Source organism: Somniosus microcephalus, chromosome 14 (assembly GCF_052327205.1).
Source record: "Somniosus microcephalus isolate GS21.2 chromosome 14, FLI_Smic_1.0, whole genome shotgun sequence".
NCBI lineage: Eukaryota > Metazoa > Chordata > Chondrichthyes > Squaliformes > Somniosidae > Somniosus > Somniosus microcephalus.
This window is the reverse complement of record NC_141000.1, coordinates 13,495,576-13,517,747: the sequence shown is the minus strand read 5'-3', so window position 1 is coordinate 13,517,747 and position 22,172 is coordinate 13,495,576. Positions and strand designations below refer to the sequence as shown.

General features: G+C 45.4%; 1 long non-coding RNA gene across 1 annotated transcript; it reads left to right on the top strand.

Annotated features, from left to right (window-relative positions):
* Window positions 1-19,106, top strand: LOC147107337 (uncharacterized). Its single transcript, XR_015080768.1, has 4 exons — window positions 1-323; window positions 4,796-4,869; window positions 6,446-6,583; window positions 18,028-19,106. It is a non-coding gene; the product is annotated as an uncharacterized LOC147107337 (long non-coding RNA).
* The last annotated feature ends 3,066 nt before the right edge of the window (window positions 19,107-22,172 follow it).

Here is a 22,172-nt window from a genome sequence, read left to right as displayed (position 1 = left end):
TGTAATGTTTAAGTTATCCACCAGATGGAGCCAAAGATTAAGGTATCACATTCACCAGTGTTTAAGGTAATGGGTCATGTAGTCAATGTCCTGGTACACCAGTTATTAAGGTAATGTGGCATTGCATTATGGGTATGACTCAGAGGTGAATCCTCCATCTTGCCATCGTGCAGTAAGAAATTGTGTGCTTTGCCTGCAGCCTGCAAGATATGTTCCTCTGCTACACCGTGTAATAAACAGTTGGGTTTTGTTCCTAAGATCTCGCTTCTCACAGTTTCTGACCTTACCACTCGGATATCACAGAAGCAGTTTAACACGCAAAGGTTGGTAGAAGTTTGAAACTCTCTTCTGTAAATGACAATTGATGCTAGGTCAATTATTAATTTTAAATCTGAGATTGATTGATTTTTGTTAAGCAAACGTATTCAGGGATGTGGAGCAAAGGCAAGTATCCGAAGTTTGGTCACAGATCAGATATGATCTCATAGAATGGCAGAACAGGCTCGAGGGGTTGAATGACCTACTCCTGTTTCTATTTTCCTAATTCTCCCTTTAGTTGGGAGAAACTATTAGGAATGTAGATTCTCTGGGATGTTACCAAGATGAAGGGTTTTAGTTATTTAGAGAGACTTTAGAAGTTAGGGCTTTATTCACAAGGGTTCAGAAGTTTAAGAAGTGACCTGGCTGAGGTCTTCCATATTATGAAGGGGCAGGATAAAGTAGTGATCCGATTGATTCCACTGATCAGTAATGAGAGGGGCAAATTTAAAATATTCACAGAAGTGGGCAGCACGGTGGCATAGTGGTTAGCACTGTTGCCTCACAGCGCCAGGGACCCGGGTTCGAATCCGGCCTCGGGCAACTGTCTGTGTGGAGTTTGCACATTCTCCCCGTGTTTGCGTGGGTTTTCTCCGGGTGCTCCGGTTTCCTCCCACAGTCCAAAGATGTGCGGGTTAGGTTGATTGGCTATGATAAATTGACCCTTAGTGTTAGGGGGATTAAATACGTGGGGTTACAGGGATAGGGTGGGATATGTGTTGGTGTAGGGGTTACGGGGATCGGGTGGGATATGTGTCGGTGCAGGCTCGATGGGCCGAAATGGCCTCTATCTGCACTGTGGGGTTTCTGTGATTTCTGTGAAAAGGATTTAAAGGGGAAGTTTGAAAAAATAATTAATTACACAGAGAGTAATTAGAATTTAGAAATAACTACAGAAAACGCTGGAAAAACTCAGCAGGCCAGGGCAGCATCGGTGGAGAAAGAAACAGAGTTATTGGGCCAGAAATTAGGATCGGGTGCTTGCCGCGTGTGCAAGCCCCCGATGTGCACTCACCCGGCGCGCCGACATCTGAAGCCTGGGCCTGCTTGGAATTCCTGTCACTGGCCCGTTTCAGATGTCGGCGCGATGTGCTTACCTGATCCAGCAGCGTAGTTAGTGCGATGTGCCGGCTGGGATCAGGTGAGCACTGTGCAGCCAATCAGGGGAGGGGAAACTTCATTCATGAGTTTGATAGTAAGAACTATCAAACTCATGAAAAGTACGGGCGCCCAAAAGACTAGTTTAACTTTAAATAAAATTTAAGAAAACATCCCAATAATTAAATAAACTATAAATAACTTAAAAAAACTATTTTAAACAATTAAACAAATTTTTGAAAAAAATAATTTTTTAAGAAATCGGGTCTAAAAATAAACTTACCTTGCTGTAAAGTCCTTAAAAACAATAAAGCTGTGGAAAAAATGTTATAATTTTAAATAATAGACCACTTACCTTAAGAATCAAGTCCTTATGTCTCCTTTTTACATTTCTAAAAAGTTGAGGCCCTTACACACGGGCAAACCTGTCAAAAAGAAGGAAGTTCAACGCATGCGCGCAGAGTCCTGCGCGCACGCGTTGGACCTCTGAACCCCTTGGAGGAAATGCCGGTTTCCCGCGCATGCGCTGTGCATGCTGAAATCCGGCACTTCCAACGGGCCCACGCGTGAGTACCCCGTCCGTACTCATGTGTTGGGACCGGAATTACTGGCCCAATGTTTCAGTTCGATGACCTTTCGTCATAACTGGAAAATAGCAGGAAATGGAAAGCAGGTTTAGGGGCTGGGAAAAGGGGGAGGGGATGAAAGAACAAAAAGGAAGGTCAGTGATAGGATAGAAAGCAGGAGAGATTAAGAGACATTGCGAGACATTAAGAGATATTCAAGGTGAGAGGAGGTAGTAATGGGACAGGTTAAGGAACAAAGGATGGCTCTAGATGGGGTGTGAATTGCGCTGGCAGAATGAAGGACAGCTGCCATGTGGGAGGGAAGAAGAAAAAAGGGGCCAAACAAAAATTGTGGATAAAAAAAGAAAATATATATATGTGATAGGGGCCGAGGTTATGATCTGAAATTGTTGAACTCTATGTTGAGCCCAGAGGGTTGTAAAGAGCCCAATCGAAAGATGAGATGCTGTTCCTCGAGCTTACGCTGAGCTTCCGTGGAACAATGCAAGAGGCCGAGGACGGTGAGGTCTGAGTGGGAATGGAGCGGAGAATTAAAGTGACAGGCGACCGGAAGCTCGGGGTCCCCCTTACGGACTGAATGGAGGTGTTCCGCAAAGCGGTCACCCAATCTGCGTTTGGTCTCCCCAATGTAGAGGAGACCACATCGTGAGCAGCGAATACATTATACTAGATTGCAAGAGGTACAAGTAAATCGCTGTTTCACCTGGAAGGGGTGTTTGGGGCCCTGGACAGTGGGAAGGGGGGAGGTATAAGGGCATGTGTTACATCTCCTGCGCTTGCACGGGAAGGTGCACTTATTCACAGGACCCCCATTTACATATAAAATAACAACAGAAAATGCTGGAAATACTCAGCAGGCCAGGCAGCATCCGTGGAGAGAGAAACAGGGTTAACGTTTCAGGTCTGGGACTCTTCATCAGAACTGGAAAAAGCTGGAAATGTAACAGATATTAGGCAGGTGCAGAGACAGTGGGGGGGGGGGGTTTAGGAGGGGAGGAAGGAATTGAAAGAACATGCTGTGAAAATGTTGCAAATGGGAATGGCAAAATCATACTGCATGAAAAATGGGGGCAGGGATTATTATCTGAAATTGTTGAAGTCGATATTGAGTCCGGCAGGCTGTAAAGTACCTAATCGAAAGATGAGGTGCTGTTCCTCGAGCTTACGTTGAGCTTCATTGGAACAATGCAATAGGCCGAGGACAGAGAGATCAGAGTGGGAGTGAAGTGGAGAATTAAAGTGACAGGCGACCGGAAGCTCAGGGTCACCCTTACGGACTGAACGGAGGTGTTCCGCAAAGCGGTCGCCCAATCTGCGTTTGGTCTCCCCAATGTAGAGGAGACCGCATCGTGAGCAGCGAATACAGTATATTAAATTGCAAGAAGTACAAGTAAATCGCTGTTTCACCTGGAAGGGGTGTTTGGGGCCCCGGACAGTGGGAAGGGAGGAGGTAAAAGGGCATTTACATATATTCATTAGGCCTCCGCCAGTTTCAGGCGGGCAACCTGGGTGACTAAAACCCACCAGACTCAATATGGCATCGGGCGTACTTCTGGTGCACATCGGGCACAAGAGTTTACAGTGAATTTAGAGTTCACTGCAACAAAAGCAGAGTCCATCAATTCTTTTAACAGGGATTCAGGCTGTTGCTTGAAAAAGAGAATATTAAAGGGAATGGAGAACATGCCAGGGAATGGGTTTAGACTAGATGCCTCATGTGGAGAAAAACACTGGAACGGACATGATGGGCTGTATGGCTTGTTTCTATGCAGCAACATTTTATGATTCCAGTTCCCTTTTGTTCAGCAGCCTCGAGTGAATTGCCTAAATCAAATGCATGCAATTTATTAAAGTCTTAAAAAACACATTAGAACACAGATTTGATGCTGAAAATATATTGCTGCAGTTTGTATTTGCAAACCCTGGTGTGCAATGAGTTCATTAAAGAGATAATATCAATGTGTCTTGGAGCAGCTTTTGCATATTAACTGGATACTGGAGACTATCTCAACTGGAATGAGTAGCTCTGTTACTTCAGTGACATGCTGTACTCCTTCAATGCACAGAAGGTGCAATATGAAGGTGATAACAGCAGTAATGGTAATGAGCATGAGGAATCTCATAAGATCTCACATTAGAAAATAAACCCATGATATTCACAGTATTCAATCTGTTATATGGTTTGCTTGAGCTAGCTATTTTGAGAGGGTGAAATTAACTGATCTGTGCTAACAAGCTATGGAGCATTTGTTTAGTTAGAAGAAACTTTACCTGACCTTGCAGAGGCTTTCGACCATCGCAACTATTGGAATTTTCATTAAATGTACGTGGGGAGGCAAGCACCTCTGCCCACATAATCTAGCTCCTGTTGTTCCCTTTAAATAATGCTGGTGCAACTGTTTCTGCCCAGGGTTCATGGGCGAGTTTTAGAATGGGTGAATCCAGCACTCAGGAAGTTGAAATTGGCAGAAGTGTCCTTAAACAGACACAGGACCCCCATTTACATATATTCATTAGGCCTCCGCCAGTTTCAGGCGGGCAACCTGGGTGACTAAATCCCACCAAACTCAATACAGGTATAGCATAGTGTGCACTTCTGGTGCACATCGGGCACAAGAGTTTGCCACGTGAAATATGGAGGCTAAAGCGGGAGGCTATGAGTTGAATTTCTTCCCCAGTGTGTATGTCATTCATCCTAATTGCAATTCTTTAAAAAAAAAAAATTGCATTTGAAAAGCAAACAGAAAGCTTCTAATTATCACTTGTTTATTATCACTTCTGTTTCTTGTTAGAAAGTGTGTACATTCTAATCATTGAGACCTGTGAGTCAGAACGAGGAAGGAGAGAAACAGAGAGACAGAGACAGGTAAGAGATGTAAAGAGACAGAAATTTGAAATACTTTAAAAATTGCATGAAACAATCAGGAAGGCCAGGGTTTTCCACTTCTGTGATGACCAGCTTGTGTATTTCTGTCTATTGAAGGGAAGGGATAGAAACTGTGAACTGCTGAGCACAGAAGGGGGAATCTGAACCAAAGCCTCTATTTATTCCTGATTAGCACCTGTGTTTAGTTGAAAATCAAAACATTTTAATTACTGACATGTATGAGATAGAGAGACAAGCAACGACAGAGGCACAAATAGAGACATACAGATACTGGGAGGGAGAGATAAGTAGAGGATCAGACCGAGCAAGAGAGACACAGACAGACTTCAAAGAACCAATCATAAGCACCAAATTTAATGGTCGCAAAGATATCCTAGAAAGTTACAAATTCTTTTCCTTTTTCTTTTTGTATAATTTGGGTTTCTATTAGTTGTGCCCCTCTAAAAAGGCAGCACTTTTGCTGGGTTATTTTTAATTGTGTTGATGACCAGTGTCGTCCTAATTGCTCAATTAAAAGGGCAGAAAGTTACAACCAAGTGCTGAAAGACTGCGGACAACCCCTTCCCAACTGCTGACATGTCTATGTCCTACCCCCATTGCTGACAGACCCCAAATTCCACCCCTTTCTGCCAAAGCTTGGGTTCCCCCGTCACAGTAATGCCAGAACAAAGAACCCCCATGTTGCCAAACCCCTGCACCCCCCTTCAAAAAAATCTTGTGTGTGCTTTATACGTTTCGAGACCACAACAAATCTTGCTTTGAAGGTTTATCATCCAAACCCCCTTCATTAGCCCTTTTAACATGGTCGCAATAGTACTTCCAAGTTACTTCACTGAAAAGTCATAATTTTATTGGCAGCCTGTAGAAGCTTGCATTTATCATTAAAAAATAGCTTATGCTAAAGATTTGTTAATAAATTTAAACTTCACCTTGGTTTTGTATATGAGCACTCAATATCAAAAAAGTTGGGAAACTTGACATCAGGTACCAGTGCTATTAAGTTATTAACATATTCTATCAGAAAATGATTTCAGGAATTCTCACTTTTTGAATGCTGTTGCTTAAAATCAAATTCATGATTTAATTAGTAGCTTTAAAAACTTGTCAGTGAATTTTTATTTAAACCTCCCTCTGCTGTTATATCAGAATGTTCAGGGAATATCTCCAAAATTACTAAGAACAACTTAGCATCCTTCCAATGTCAATTTATCAAAACACAAGTGCCTGACGGGGGCGCTAACTGGGTGCTGAAGCGGTAGTGTCACAGCAAGGCAAATCCAGCCCCGCACGACAAATTCGCCCCTCCCCGTAGCGCCACCACTACAAGTTAGCGCCAGGGACTTCAGCACCAGGCAGATTGTGACATCAGTGAGCGTGCAACGCTCACTGGGCACCCGATCTGCCAAATTGAGTATCGCCCCCCTGCCTTAGTGCTTCGCCCCGACAGCGACAGGCCGAGGAGGTGGAAAGCAGTCGGTAGCTCCAGGGGAGTTACTCAAAGGGAACATGAGTAATGATTCGCAGCTATTTTACTAGTCCTCCTGTGTTTTTTCAGTCTTGACGAAGGGTTTCGACCTGAAACGTTGATTCTATTTCTCTCGCCACGGATGTTGCCTGGTTTGCTGAGTTTTTCCAGCATTTTTTCCAGCATCCGCAGTATTTCGCTATCGTACTAATGATTCGCAGCTCTCAGGTTGGTGCTGTTTCACTGCTTTCTTGTCAGTTTGACTTTGTGCAATAGTTTAAATCAGTCATTTAAAGATTGTTTAGCCTCCAGAGTGTTGTGGCTACTAAAAATTAGTTACATTTATTCTCACAACATATCAAAGTGCTACACTTCGTTACATCAATGGGGGCTGTACTGGCAGTCGACCTTGCCCTCCAGGATCTACGGCGGTGGGAGCGGAGGCAGCAAGTAAGATTGGAACATGTACCCAGAGGGAGGAGGAGGGCCAGGTGGGCTCTCAACAGGAGGCCTTACCCTGCAAGGGTATTCCGACAGCACTTCTCCGACCTTCAATTAAGCGAGGAGCAGTGTATTAGAAGGCTCCGCTTCACCAAGCAGGTGGTCACAGAATTCTGCCACCTCCTGCAACCAGACCTCCAGCCTCAGATCAAGGTGACCACAGCTCTCTCAGTGACAGTCAAGGTCACCGTTGCCCTCAATTTCTTTGCCAGCGGATCCTTCCAGTCTGCAACAGGAGATATAGGTAACATCTCACAGTTCGCCATCCATCGCTGCATCCAAGAGGTCACAGAGGCTCTCTACAGTAGGAGAAGGGACTACATTTCCTTCCCCATCACCAGAGAGAAGCAGGATGAACGTGCATGTGGTTTGCCAGGATAGCTGCCACCAGGAACATCCTCAGGATACACAAGCAACAGTTCCGCTGCCTTGACTGCTCGGGAGGAGCGGGTGTCCTATTTTGTTGCCATCTGCTGCATGCTCCATAACTTGGCCATCATAAGGGCCCAGCCCTTGCCATCAGGGATTGCGGGACCACCTCAGGAGGAGGAAGAGGGAGAGGAAGAGGACGAGGAGGAGGAAGAGGAAGACGAGGAGGAGGAGAAACAGGAGCGAGGGAGGAGGCAGCCACTCAATCAGGCTTCCGGAAGAGTGGTCCGTGATTGCCTCATCAGACTGCGGTTAAACCCCAGATCCCCATTGCTCCCACATCCCCATCATTCCATCCCTGTCACAGACCATATCACAGCGCAAAGCTGAAATGAGAGACACCACAAAATAATCCAAACTGAATTAATAAATTTATCAATAATCAGTTAATACATATTTATGACAACAATATTAACAATGCACCCTTGTGCAATTCCTTAGTGCCTCTCATTACTGTGCCTTTGCCTACTCTAGTTCTCCTATGAAGTGATGGCCCAGTGGCTGCAGCAGGGCTGGCGGAAGGCTGCTGAGTGTCCATGCAGGAGACTTCAGATGGCCTTGCAGGATGCCCTCGACCAGCTCTGGGCCTGGAAGCCCTGGCTGTAGACTGCACCACCTCAGCATGGGCAGCAGCAGTCTGAGCTGGCTGGATGACAGGCAGCGACAAGGGCAATGGCGGAGTGGCAGTGGTGGGAGCAGGAATGCTGTCATCCTGAGAGTGGACAGCAGCTTCCTGCTCCACTGACCCACTGCCACTCCCCCGGGGCAGCACCTCAGCATCCCTAGCAATGTGTTGCAGCACAGATTGCTGGCCTGCTGCGACACCGTGAAAGCCCTGGTCGACGGTGGTAGACCCAGCCATGATGGCAGCAGTCAGAGCTTGCGTGGCATCAAGCTGAGACTGCATGAGAGCAGTCTGAGATTGGATGCCACCAAGCATAGATTGCATTACAGCACTAAGACATTGCGTCGCTTCCGCCTGTGCTGCAATGAAAGCTGCCAGGTCGCCCATCACATGCAGCATCAGGTCTGGGTCACCACTGACTCTCTGGGAGTCTACTATCCTTTGCAGACTGGAAATGATGGGCTCCATGGTGTGCGCAGAGCTTTGTGCAATGTTCCTTACCATTGACAACAGGCTCTCAGGCATCCTTGCCATTGCACCTATCATCTCCGTGTGCATGCCCATCACCCTTCTTCTAAAGGCCTCCCCATCGAGGTCCGCATCTGAGTCCTGTGTGGCAGAACTCGCGCGCGAACTCGCCCTCCGGGGAGCTAGCCCCTGAGCTACCCTTTCCCCCTGGCCTTGCTGCAGCCCACTCGTTCCCGATGCAACACTCTGTGCAGATCCTGCTACTAAACTAGCCTCTAAAGAATGCATAGTGCCAGTATCTGAGCTGGTGCCTGCGGGTGAGAGGTGCAGTGATGCGGTGTGTTCTTCCTCCTCCTCTTCTCCCGCCTCGCTCGCTATCACTATGGTGCCCTCAGGGACAGGCTGCTCAGATGCTTTCTCATTAACTGAAAGCATAAAGGCACAAGATTCGGGTTAAGGTGAGGGGCGGGGGGCAGGAAGGGAGAAATGCATGCATACAGCATGATTAGCTGGAAAGTGCAAAAGGCTTGTGGGGTGAGGGGAAAGTGAGATGTGAGAAGGAGTAAGGATGAACATACCATTGTTGTCCGCAAGGGGGTCAACATTGCCACTGGCCACGGCGCCCACCACCTGGCGCCCAGTAATCTGCAGCACTCTATTCTCCAGCGCAGACAGTGGTTGGGTGTCGCCTTGTCCCCTGCCTGTGCGCTCCTGCTCCCTCCTGTTGTGGGCCACCTTGGCCTGCAAGAGAAAGGAAAGTGTGTGAGTGTGGAGCAATGTGTTTGAGTGATGTGCCTGCCATAGTAGAATAGCTGTAATTGTGTGCCACTTGCGAGATGTGGGTGTGAGTGTTGGTAGGTAGAGATTGTTGGTGGGTGAGTGCTGGGGGTGTGGTGCTTTGGCCAGTGTGTGAAGACTGTGGTTCAGACGGTGGTATGTGGCATTTGTTGAGGCATTGACTCACCCTGACCACCCAAGTGAGGTTGTTAAATTTCTTCCTGCACTGTGTGTGGGTCCTGGGTACCACAGTGCTGCCTGAGACATGCTGGGCAACCTCCCTCTACATGGCATGGAAGGCTTGTGGCGAGGGCCTCCTGCCACTTGCTGGGTAGAGCACCACCCTCCATCTCTCCACAGCGGATACCAACTCCTCCAATGCTTGGTCCAAAAATCTGCAGGCTCTTTCCCTGGGGCGTGGATCTACCATCATGACACCTGCTTGAGTCATCCAGCTCCTTGGACTTGGCCTACTCCTGCTTGCTGACACAGGTTCACAGGCAGCAATGCTGAGAATGATGTTCTGCAGCATCAATGAACCTCCCCTTTAAGAACTGGAACGAGCCTGTGGCAATGATGGCTTGCGATTAGACTGCACCTGATATTGCTTAGCGCTTTGAGTGTAACGGCAATGAGCTAGGCCGTTAGCACTTGATTTTACACTCCAATCCTTTCTTTGAGTGATGACACTGAATTTTGCATGCAGCGAGACTCATTAGCACCTGGCGCTAAATCTCAAACTTTTCCGAAGTTAGCGCCCACTCCTGGACTATAATGAATTTCTCCCCAAGTACTCCACATAAATTGCGCTAATGTGTCACTTAGGCAATTAAAAAAATATGTATTTTGATTTTACCCCACATTTTCTCCTCTCCTGATGTTGGTTTTATGTTCTTAGGGTTTCACTCAAACTATTTCTCTCAGGTTCACCATCTCAGAACAATCCCATAGGTGCTTTATTTTTGTCACACTCAGTGTCCTCCAGTACCTGGCTTAAGTGGTCATTCTTCATATTCACGCTTAGATCTGTAGGCAGCGAATTTGACCATGGTAGCATCACATGCGACATGACCATAGAGCACATATACCAGAAACGCTGTTTACGGAGGTCACGGTCCATCATCAAAGACCCTACCCACCCCAGCCACAGTCTGTTCGCCCTCCTGCCATCTGGGAGACGCTACAGATGCATTCGCACCCGTATGACCAGATTTAGGAACAGCTTCTTTCCCAGGGCTGTCATCCTACTGAACTCCACAAATAAACTCTAAAGCCTGCACATCTGCCAATGCACTTTATTATGGTTATGTTTATGTTAATGTATTACAAGCCAAATGTATGTTGAATGTTTAAATGTCTTAATCTAAATGTACACTCTCGGGAGCCGCAAGCCTACATTTCGTTCTACTGCACATGTGCACTAACAATGACAATAAAGTTGATTATGATGATGATTATGATGATCTTTTCTGGGGTAGTGAGGCTAATTTTAGTCCCCCTGACTACCACTCCAACTGACATAAGTTAACTCAGCACAGACTGGGATCAGACCGAGAACTTCCTTATCTGTATGAATTAGACATAATTTATAACAAAATCTATTACCCTGTATCTAGTTCTTACCTAAAACATGGATGAAGTTTTTAGGAGTAATATTAGTGGAACTGGCAAAATCCAATAACTGAAAATATAAAGCAGAAATGATTCTGAAACACACCATTACACTTCGAAAAATTTTAATAACCATCATGAACATAAATGCGAAAACATTTCAGATCTAAAAAATGACCTTTACTTCAATGCTCCTTGGTGAAATTTAAGAATGGAAATAGCATATAATCAATAGAGATGTGACTGAGAAAAGTATAAAGTGCATTAGTAAATCAGCTCAGATGTAAAGGTGTATTTGGGTAATGAATACAATCAATCATAATTTATTTTTCGTTTAGAAACAATTGTATACTTTAATGGACAAACTTAATAAATAAGTTATATTGTAGAGAATGCTGTAAGATTTCAAATTGTAACGTGATTAACAGCCCTCCAATCCTCTTTAGCTCATTCATATTTAATCTTAGTGCATTTAGATTCAATTTCAGTCGAGCAAAGCCGAAATGAAGTTCAAGTTAAATTGATTAAATTACACATTTTCTCAAAGGTGAAAGCTTTTCACATACTTTAGAACCATGAGAACTAACACAAGAATCTTTATTGCACATTACAAACAGAAAGTTGAACATTCACAGGAGATGATTCTTAATGGAAACACTCCTATGACAAACAAAATGTTCCCTTTATTCAACCCTCCCTGTTAAGTACATAACATTGAGAATATATTTTCTCTGATCAATATAATTTTTTACAATTCTCGCCTTTTGATTTTCATCGCTCCACCATTGGCGGCTGTGCCTTCAGACGCCTAGGCTCTAGGCTCTGGAATTCCCTCCCTAAACCTCTCTGCCTCTCTACCTCTCTCTCCTTCTTTAAGACACTCTTTAAAACCTACCTTTTCGACCAAGCTTTTGGTTCACCTGTCCTAATGTCTCCTCATGAGCTCGGTGTCACATTTTGCATGATAATTGCTCCTGTGAAGTGTCTTGGGACGTTTTACTACATTAAAGGTGCGATATAAATGCACGTTGTTGTTGTTGTACAAACATGGAATGTGTTTGTGTGAAATTAACTGTTCGCTATTTTAACGGAAATATTATTTCATCTAAAATGAAACAGGATAGTGCCTCTGGTTAACATGACAAAGTAATTTCATATAAAGCCCCCACAATAATATTGCACAGCACCATTCCTAGGATTACATATTTATATCTGTGTTGCACTGTCTCTCACTAAAGCTAGGCTGACACTCCAGTGCAGTGCTGAGGGAGTGCCGCACTGTCGGAGGCGCCGTCTTTCGGATGAGACATTAAACCAAGGCCCCGTCTGCTCTCTCAGGTGGATGTAAAAGATCCCGCGGCACTATTTCGAAGAAGAGCAGTGGAGTGATCCCCGGTGCCCTGGCCAATATTTATCCCTCAACTAACATAACAAAAACAGATTATCTGGTCATTATCGCATTGCTGTTTGTGGGAACTTGCTGAGCGCAAATTGGCTGCCGCGTTTCCCACATTACAACAGTGACTACACTCCAACAGTACTTCATTGGCTGTAAAGCGCTTTGTCGGTGGTCGTGACAGGCGCTATATAAATGCAAGTCTTTCTTTCTTTATTATAGAGTAGGAGTGAGCATCATTATCAATACATCTTTCCAAAAAATAAATTGGAAAATAGGAATTATAATTAATTTTACTATGCCTTTGTATTTTAAATGACTTCACTTATACAGCGATTGCCATTGACATGATTAGGGGGACTGGCTTCTAGATGTTACTGAGCCTGACAGCAAGAGGGAGATAATTAGCAACAGCAGACATACAGTTATTAGCTCTGCAGTGCTCGAGTTTCAACTGCGTATGTTAATTCACCTCACGCTGTTTAGCACAGCAGCACCTCCAATCCCATCCTCAAACTGATATCATCGACATTAAATGTTTGAATATAAATCTTAAATAAAAAAAAAACAGAAATAAACAAAAATGATTCTTTTCCAAGAAATAATAGTCATTTATTATCTTATAAACAACTGTGAATTATCACTTAAACTCAAACTTGCAGTGATTACATGACAACAAATTAATCCTTCAATGTGACTATCATCACACATCAACATCACAGAATGCATGGGAGGTGAGCATCAACTATGCCACCTACGGGAGCCAAATAAGACCAAATTAAAACCACCCAGGTGAATCTCACCGTGTATATATAAGAAAAAAATAGCAGAGACATTGGAGTCATTTTTCCATCTCATTTTAAGATTCACAATTGCAATTTCTAACACCTGCCACCCTCAGTGAGCTTACTATTTTATCATCACTCTCAGGTATTTATTTCATATATACACAGATTCATTATTATCGCCTGGTAATCAACTGTTATTGATCACTTGGTAACCTTGCAGTGACCACATCACAATCCTTATTTGTTCAATAAGGATGTGTCAGACATCAATAGAGTATACCAGTGACGATAAAAAGGGACATAAAACACCATGGAACCATCTCAGTGAACTTCACAGGTATGGTGTACACCGATTTTCCTGACCCTTGCCCTCCCACCTGTCCCAGCCAGGAGAATTCACTCCCCAGGCACAAATCTCAAGAAAAAGGACCTCCGCCCCTTTAATGCTGTTTTAGGAATTGCAGAACCTTCTGCGGGGAGGGAGGGTGGGGGGAACTTGACCTGTATCTGTAGTTGGTGCAGGCCATGAAAATAGGGCAGGAGGAGCTTTTGGAACACTAGCTAGGTGCTCCAGCGCAAGGGCACCCCGAAAAGATCTGCTGTGGCCTACCCTGAATCTCCGCCAACCAGAAGGTCCATGGCGGGGAGGGGGGGTGGGGGTGGTGGGGTGGTGTGGGGGTGGTTCAAAGAATTTTATCTAGGTCCCCTTCCCCCAGGATCTGGAGATTGAATTCTAACCTTCTGGTTTCTGATCTCCATCAACAGCCAGAAAGTCCCGATGACCAAAGCCATAATGGCAGTTGCAGGACAAGGGGTTTTCTGCCCTTACCATTGGCACTAGGCCCTGCCCGGGGATGATACCGCCCTTTGTCCATTTAAATAGCCCAGAGCAGGAAGGTCCAGTGGTCTTGGGACTGGTCAGTGCATTTTAGGTCTGCTGCTTTTTTCTAATATCTGGGTGGTTGTGGTGGTGGGGGATGGGTGGGGGGGGGGGGAGGCCAGAAAAATTGCGCTATTATCTTTACTGTACTTCCAGTGTCACGATTTTTGAGAAACAGATTCATGAACCTGAACTGAGCATGACTAAGCAGGTTATTGATAAGTAGGTAGTGTTTGATCACATTATACGGGCAGCACGGTGGCATAGTGGTTAGCACTGTGCCTCACAGCGCCAGGGACCCGGGTTCGGACCCGGGTTCGAATCCGGCCTCGGGTGACTGTGTGGAGTTTGCACATTCTCCCCATGTTTGCGTGGGTTTCCTCCGGGTGCTCCGGTTTCCTCCCACAGTCCAAAGATGTGCGGGTTAGGACGATTGACTATGATAAATTGACCCTTAGTGTTAGGGGGATTAAATACGTGGGGTTACGGGGATAGGGTGGGATATGTGTTGGTGTAGGGGTTACGGGGATCGGGTGGGATATGTGTCGGTGCAGGCTCGATGGGCCGAAATGGCCTCTATTTGCACTGTGGGGTTTCTGTGATTCTGTGATATATGAACAGGCAGACATAATGACAAACAGGAAAAGACCCTAGTTGTGATTCCCATCTGCCCGGAGCAATGTTCTATCCCGGGAGAGGTGGAAAACCAGATTAAAAACCCAAATCAATTAGGGAATAAAATCTGGATAATTCCTCTCCGATCCCTATAGGCAATCAAAATTTTTCCAGGAGATCTCATTGACCCTGATTTATATTGCAGGATACCAACCTCTTGTACGAGGTGATCTCCACCCCAACCAGAAACAGGTCCAGCTCTCTGTTGAAGGAATTCAGCAAATCAACTTTCACCGCACGAGCCAGCAACCTGTGCCCCAGGTCCACTATTCGATGGGAAAAGAAGAACCACCTAACATCCAACCTAGTTCTGCCCTTCCATAACTGAGGCCTAACCAAGGTCTTGTACAAGGACAAAATAGTATGCTTTGTTTTATAATGAATTGTCCTGTGAATACAACTTAGAACCCTGATCCACTCCTCAATCACCCCAACACCCACAGCATCCCCACCCTTCCCACAGTACCTTCACATGCAAGCGCACGAGATCTAACACCTGCCCTTTTACCTCCTCCCTTCCCACTGTCCAGGGCCCCAAACACTCCTTCCAGGTGAAACAGCGATTTACTTGTACTTCTTGCAATTTAATATACTGTATTCGCTGCTCACGATGCGGTCTCCTCTACATTGGGGAGACCAAGCGCAGATTGGGTGACCGCTTTGCGGAACACCTCCATTCAGTCCGTAAGCGTGACCCCGAGCTTCCGGTCGCCTATCACTTTAATTCTCCGCTCCACTCCCACTCGGACCTCTCCGTCCTCAGCCTCTTGCACTGCTCCAATGAAGCTCAATGTAAGCTCGAGGAACAGCACCTCATCTTTCAATTAAGTACTTTACAACCTGCTGGACTCAAAATCATAAGAACATAAGAAATAGGAGCCGAAGTAGGCCATTTGGCCCCTCGAGCCTGCTCTGCCATTCAATAAGATCATGGCTGATCTTCTACATCACTTTCCTGCACTATCCCCATAACCCTTAATATTCAAAAATCTATTGATCGCTGTCTTGAATATACTCAACGACTGAGCCTCCACAGCCCTCTGGGGTGGAGAATTCCAAAGATTCACCACCCTCTGTGTGAAGAAATTTCTCCTCATCTCAGTCCTAAATGGCCGACCCCTTATTCTGAGACTGTGACCCTTGGTTCGAGACTCCCCAGCCAGGGGAAACATCCTCCCTGCATCTACCCTGTCAAGCCCTGTAAGAATTTCGTATGTTTCAATGAGATCACCTCTCATTCTTCTAAACTCCAGGGAATATAGGCCTAGTCTACTCAATCTCTCCTCATAGGACAATCCCCCCATCGCAGGAACCAGTCTGGTGAACCATTGTTGCGCTCCCTCTGTGGCAAGTATATCTTTCCTTAGGTAAGGAGAACAAAACTCATCGAGTTCAACAATTTCAGACCTTTATCTCTGCCCCTATTTTTTCCACATGACAGTTGTTGATGATTCTGCCATTCCCATTTACACCTCTTCTAGACTCATCTTTTGTTTCTTTACTTGTCTCATTACCATCTCCTTTTGCTTTGTACTATCATACCTTTTAGGGGGAATTTTCCCAGCCTGGGGAGGCGGGTATGAAGGCGGGACTGCCGGGAAAATGGCAGAATCTGGGAGCGGGTACCGACCGTGCTCCCAACCCGCCTCCGTGCCATCTTCCCGGGAGGCGGGTCCCCGTCTCGCGCAGGGACCCGTCTCCTCGAGGCGGGAAGGGGATTAGAACTAATTAACTGCCTGTTAAAGATAGTTAACAGGCAGCTTTGAGGCTTAGCCCCAGTTTACCCCTGCAAATGCAGGCTTCCCGACGGCTGCAAACCTTGCCAGGGTCAGCAAGGTGAGCAGTGGGTCTGCGGGGGTGAGAGGGATCGAAAAGTCCACTGTAGAGGTGAGTGATGGGTGCAAGTGTGGAGAGGTAAGTATGAGAGGTGAGTGTAAAGTGTTGGAAAAATGTCCTTACCGTTGCTTCTTCCTGCAGGCTTCAACCTTTGAGGATCCCGAGGTGCCTCATCTCAACGGCAGAGATGACAGAATGGCTACTGCATTCTCAGATGCAGCAGCCATCTGCTTTCTGCTGAGGAGAGAGGTTTTAGGGAGCCTTCTGTGCAAGGGCTCACCTTAGAACAGAGATTGTCAGTGTTTGACAGCTTCTCAAAGCTGTCAAATACTGACAATTCATCTGTCAAAATTTTTTCGACAGATGAAACGTCATATGCTGACGTCCTCTGTCACTGGCTTTCCCTCAATTGGCCGGCTAAGCCCGCAGGGCAGGCTTAACAAAGTCAATCAAGGGAAAATAGCGTTGGTTGGCCAGACGTCAGAAAACCAGCAGTACCGCCCCCAACTCGCCCCACTGACAAAATCCAGCCCTGTCATTTAACTACTCCTCATTATCCACCCTATCACAGACCTTCCCTTTTGTTTTTTCCTCCCCTCACCCCTTTCCCTGACGCTGCACTTACCCAAAATATGTTACATCTCTAACTTTTTCCAGTTCAGACAAAAGGTCATCGACCTGAAACTGTTTCTCTCTCCACAGATGCTGCCTGACCTGCTGAGTATTTCCAGCATTTTCTGTTTTTATTTCAGATGTCCAGCATCCGCAGTATTTTGCTTTTGTGCAACCTAGAACCATGTTTGCTGTTGCTTTAGCTTCACGTTATTGGTCAGAAACCTTTAGAGAGTGATGCATTAAAACACTCCAATCTCTTTCTTTCACCACTGCCTTCATTTCTGTTCCCTGAAGGTTTATATGCATATTGAGCATTAGACCTGCCTACGTGCATGACACAACACTTTGCTAAGTTAAACATCAGTCGCCAAACACGGGCCCATTCCCCCAACACATCAAGATCTGCTTTCAGTAGTTGATCATTTTCTGCAGTCCTAACGTTCACACATAGCTTGGTATTGCTCACAAACTTTGTCTTCACAAGGACTATAGGATGGTCACCAACATTCCCGCTAAGCTGGCCTGGAGGTCCCGCGCAGGCCACTCACTGGCTTTTATATGGAAGAAACTGCGCATGTGCAAACATTGAATGGGCTGCGCAACCAGTTAAAGGGACCGTGCATGGGGGAAAAAACATAAAAGGGAATATTGGTGGTCATTCCTACCAGTGCTATCGTGGACAGAATTGTCTGCTACAGGTAGGTTAAATGTTAGTCAAGTGTTAGTTCTCTCACTTGGTTCAATGTACATCAGGACAAGTTAACTTGTTTAGCTCTTAAATTTGACAACGGTTCTCCTGGTCTCCTGCCATAACTCTGGTGGGAGACTGGCGGTACCCGAAAGAAATGGTCATAAACAGCTGTAAATGGACATATGTACCGCTTCCTTGGGGGTTCCACTGACCTACCGATGGATTTATGGCAGGTAACCAAGGCAACCCATGCAGAATTTCAGGGCTTTTGTCTTTTAAGAAAAAAAACCTCTTCAGAAATACGTTATCTGAGATAACAAACTGGCATTCTGACGAAGGGTCATCGACCTGAAACGTTAACTCTGTTTCTCTCTCCACAGATGCTGCCTGACCTGCTGAGTTTCTCCAGCATTTTCGGCTTTTTATTTAAGTTTGGTTGGAAACCTGCTCAACTTCACTGTCCAGCTTGCATTAAAATCATTTTTTAAAACATCAAACTGAGATATTGTCATACGCAAAGACGCAATTTGACTTTCCCCCTGGAAATTATTTTTCTCAGTGGGAAGGTAAGACTGGAATTTGAACATAAACATGAGCTGTCACAGGTGTGCAATCAGTACTGTCTGCCATGTTTGATTGGGTATCTATTTCTCTCTCCCTCGCACTTAAACACAGCTTCTCTGTTTGAAAGAGCATACATTTACCTGCATAAAGCTTTTTGAAACTTGTCCACTAGCTTTTCTTCAAATGATTTTGAAAAACAACCAAACATAATTGTTAAAGGTAGGGAAAATCATTTTTCCACTTTGTCTGGCAAAATACTTCAGATTTATCGTAGGAAATTGTGAATGCTACATATGATCACACTGCAGGACGTGCCTTCAGGTCAGGGCAAAGTCCAAGTCTAGACTTTTGAGAAAAGTCGAAGACTTCAAGCTAAAACATTAATGAGGGTACTTGTGGTAAAACCACCAAGGAACTCCTGTACAAGTGAATAACTGTCTTTAAAGCAATGTTACAGCACCTAGGTCCGTTTGCTGAGAGTAAACAAGCTTTCTGTAAAAACCCTGAAATAACGCGATGATGTCATCACGTTGGTCACGTGGTGCCCCGAGTGGCGGGAAACGTGACGACGTCATGACGTCAGAGGTGGGCGGTTCTAAGTTCAGTCCTCGTGGAACTAGCTACTGTACAGACCTGTTTGTGATTTCTCCTGCATATTTTGTTTTGTTCATCAGTTTAATTAAATTCGGTTAATTTACTGAACTGACTCGACCTCAGTGATTTAGATAGGAATCCGTAGATTCCTACATTACTCACAGACACCAAGAAAACATTCCAGATAAGATTAATCAAGTTTCTGAGAAAAAAGTATTCTTTAACTTTTTTTATGCAGCAGTTTTTTGACCTGAAGAGATGTCCTGAAGTGGGGAACCACTGCAATGAAACATTTTATAGCACATCATATACAGGCACGTAAAATCTTTTGGCTTACGTTGAATATGCTGCAACTATTTTCATGTCATCATTCTATTGCTGGAAAATTACCCTTCAAAAATGATGAGTGATGAAGGATGATAATGGCAACACACAAGAGAAAGCCACCACTCTCGATGAGGCATCCATAATGAGCCTGGTAGCAATTGAGTCCTTTGATGGATGGAGATCAGAAGTTGGATAACTTGTCTGTGATACCTTTTCATCTCATTATGGTAACATGACAAGCCCTTTGCTTGCAAAAGTGATCATAAACTGAACTCAAACACAATCACTGTACCTTTATTGTATATAACATCTTGTTACAGTGCTACAAAAAATGCCCAAAGCTAAAGTGATGTCAATATTGTGCTCACTTTTCTTGTTACAGCTGGGACCCAGTAGGGAACTGCAAATGAAAGAACAGGAAGCTGTCCCCTCAGCATCATCACATCTCACTGGCCTCCAGCCATATGACTGCCAGCCCAGATACCCAAACCATGAGACATTTTGATAACAAGGTACAGGAGGCACTCCAGGGCACAGCACAGACCACAGGTGATGAAGGTATACTGTTGGTGATACTGAAGCATGGAAGTTCAGCATGCCCATATTTCCATGGGAACTGGTTCTCAATTTGAGCCGACCTCTCAAAACAAGGATTCTGCACGAGCATGAGTCACCTGTCTCCGTGGCCAGTAGACTACAAGGATTTTACAATCATGTGGAGAAGTGCACCATCTGGCTTGTTTGTGCTCTAACAGAACAGGGTTCAACAACTGGCTTAGCCACCCATCACCAGCTCTGACTAGACAAACCCTCCTGATTGCTGAACCCCCTTTCCCAGGACATCTGAGGGCCTCTGCCGGTGACGCAGCAGCCCGAAATTAAAACCCTCTTGGCCTGCGAGCTGCCAGGGGGCGGACCCCCAGCAGGCAACTGCAGCTCGTTGGATTCACGTAAATGAGGACCAATATTGGGTGGGCATTGGGCCTATCTGTTCCAGCACAGGGATTGTTTCCTGTGTCCAGCTCAGGATGGCAGGCTGCCGCAAACCAATGTCTAGGCCCATGAGTACTATATATATGTATAGAATAGACTCAAGAACAGCAGCAATGGGATGTTATCTAAATCCTCTAGAAAGTAGATGGATAAATAATTGGTTAAGAACTAAATTGAAGGTATAGACATAGATGATACAGCTGTAGTCTGTCAAAGACCATTCAAAAGCTATCTGTCGCATGCCACTGGATGGAGATGGATCATGTAGATTGTTATGCTAGAGTGATAACCTGGGTTTCTTTTTCAATTATATTCAACAATGAGAGAGAAACGCAAGAGTTTTATCTTCTTGGTATTTTTATTTGTGCTTATTCATCTCTTTGAGGAGATGAAGTAAGTAGTGGACATGATATACAATTTTTATAAGATATTTTTGCAAGGATGGACTTTGTGACTGAATGGCCATTTTTTGTTGCATATTTTCTTATCTTGTGAAAAATGGGACTGGTACAGAAAAGCAGTTGGGATGTCTTTCTGCAATGGGGGATACAGTATGTAAAACTGTAAGTGAATTCTCGTGCTTTAAAACCAGCATGATAACTGTTATTGGAACAGTTACTGAAGTTCCAACCAAGAACGATTACCAACAGGTGAGTATGCAGCGGTAACCAACTGATTAGTTCCAGTGGAGATTATCGGCTTCCCAATCAGAGGCTCCCACTTTGAGACACAACCTCAGCTGATAGTTGAACTAATATACCTGGTCTCATTGGGTGAGTTTTGCTATTTGTCAGGATCTATAAGATTGACATTTCACAGTGACTGAATACACAGTATAGGAAGAGGAATGGAGGACAAAAAACCTCTAATTGACTGTTGATTGAATAAAGTTTGTGCTGGTCATGGAGAGATCAGCCAACCAGACCATCCCACCCTGCAGCTGGGCAAGAAAGCATTGCAGTGACAGGTGGCAGTGGGATACCACCAATATGGGCAGAATTAAGTTGTTGAGCTGGAGGATGGAAAATGGGATAGGGAAACAGCCAGGTTAAGGCAAACCAGAGGCAACGTTTCTTTTTGCAAAGGGTTATTTTCAGCCAGGCATGACTGCAGACTTGTCGTTAGAGGGCCAGGACTCCAATTAGTTATTCACATGTCATTTAGGGTTCTTTTAAACAAAACGTTCCCATTTCTCGCACACATCCCATTCAGGCCTTTGCAGCAGTAGTGTTCCAGAATATGGCTTAAATAGAAATCGGTTTATCACAGCCAGTGGAAAATATCTGGAACAACAAACTGAGCTATTTTTCCCTAATTGTTAGCCTTCACTGCAAATTATAACAAAAGTAATTTTAAAGACCCCGGCCTAGAAATTCATTGTAGCCACTTTTGGGGCGTTAAAGTCGGGCGGCCGCTAAAGTTTGCGCCCGCCGCCAAATCGAGGCCACTTCTGCGATATTCATGAGCTTCGCCCTAAGAGTTTGCACGAGCGCTAAAACTGGTGCTGGACGCCTCTCTTTAGGCGCTAAGCCGGAGGTGCTGAGCGAGAGCGCCCAGGCCGGGCGCAGCGCAGGTGCGGCCATCTCGTGATTGACAGCAGACACCCTGGCGCCGACCAGCTCTTAAGGGGGAAGGGTCGACTTTGTCTGCTGCCACGCCCTGGATAGTGGAGCCCTCCAGCTAGGCCTGAACACTGCTGCTGGACCCAAATAGCGCCTGAAGCCATGCAGAGGGCCCGTGAACAAGCGCAGCGCTTCTCAGAGCGTGATCTGAGTGTGCTGGTTGGTGGTGTGGAGAAGAGGCGCCATATTTTGTACCTGGACAATGGCAGGAGGGCGCCGCTCCGCGCCTACCGGAGAGCCTGGAGGCATGTCGCCAGCAAGGTGTCAGCCAACAGCGAGGTCCCCAGGACCGGTGTCCAATGCCGCAAAAAGTTTAATGACTTCACGCGGATTGTCAGGGTGAGTACCCTTTCCAGTGACCTCCTCATCCTTGCATGTGCACCTCACATTATGGGCAAAGGGACCTGAAAGCCCTAATGGCCAGC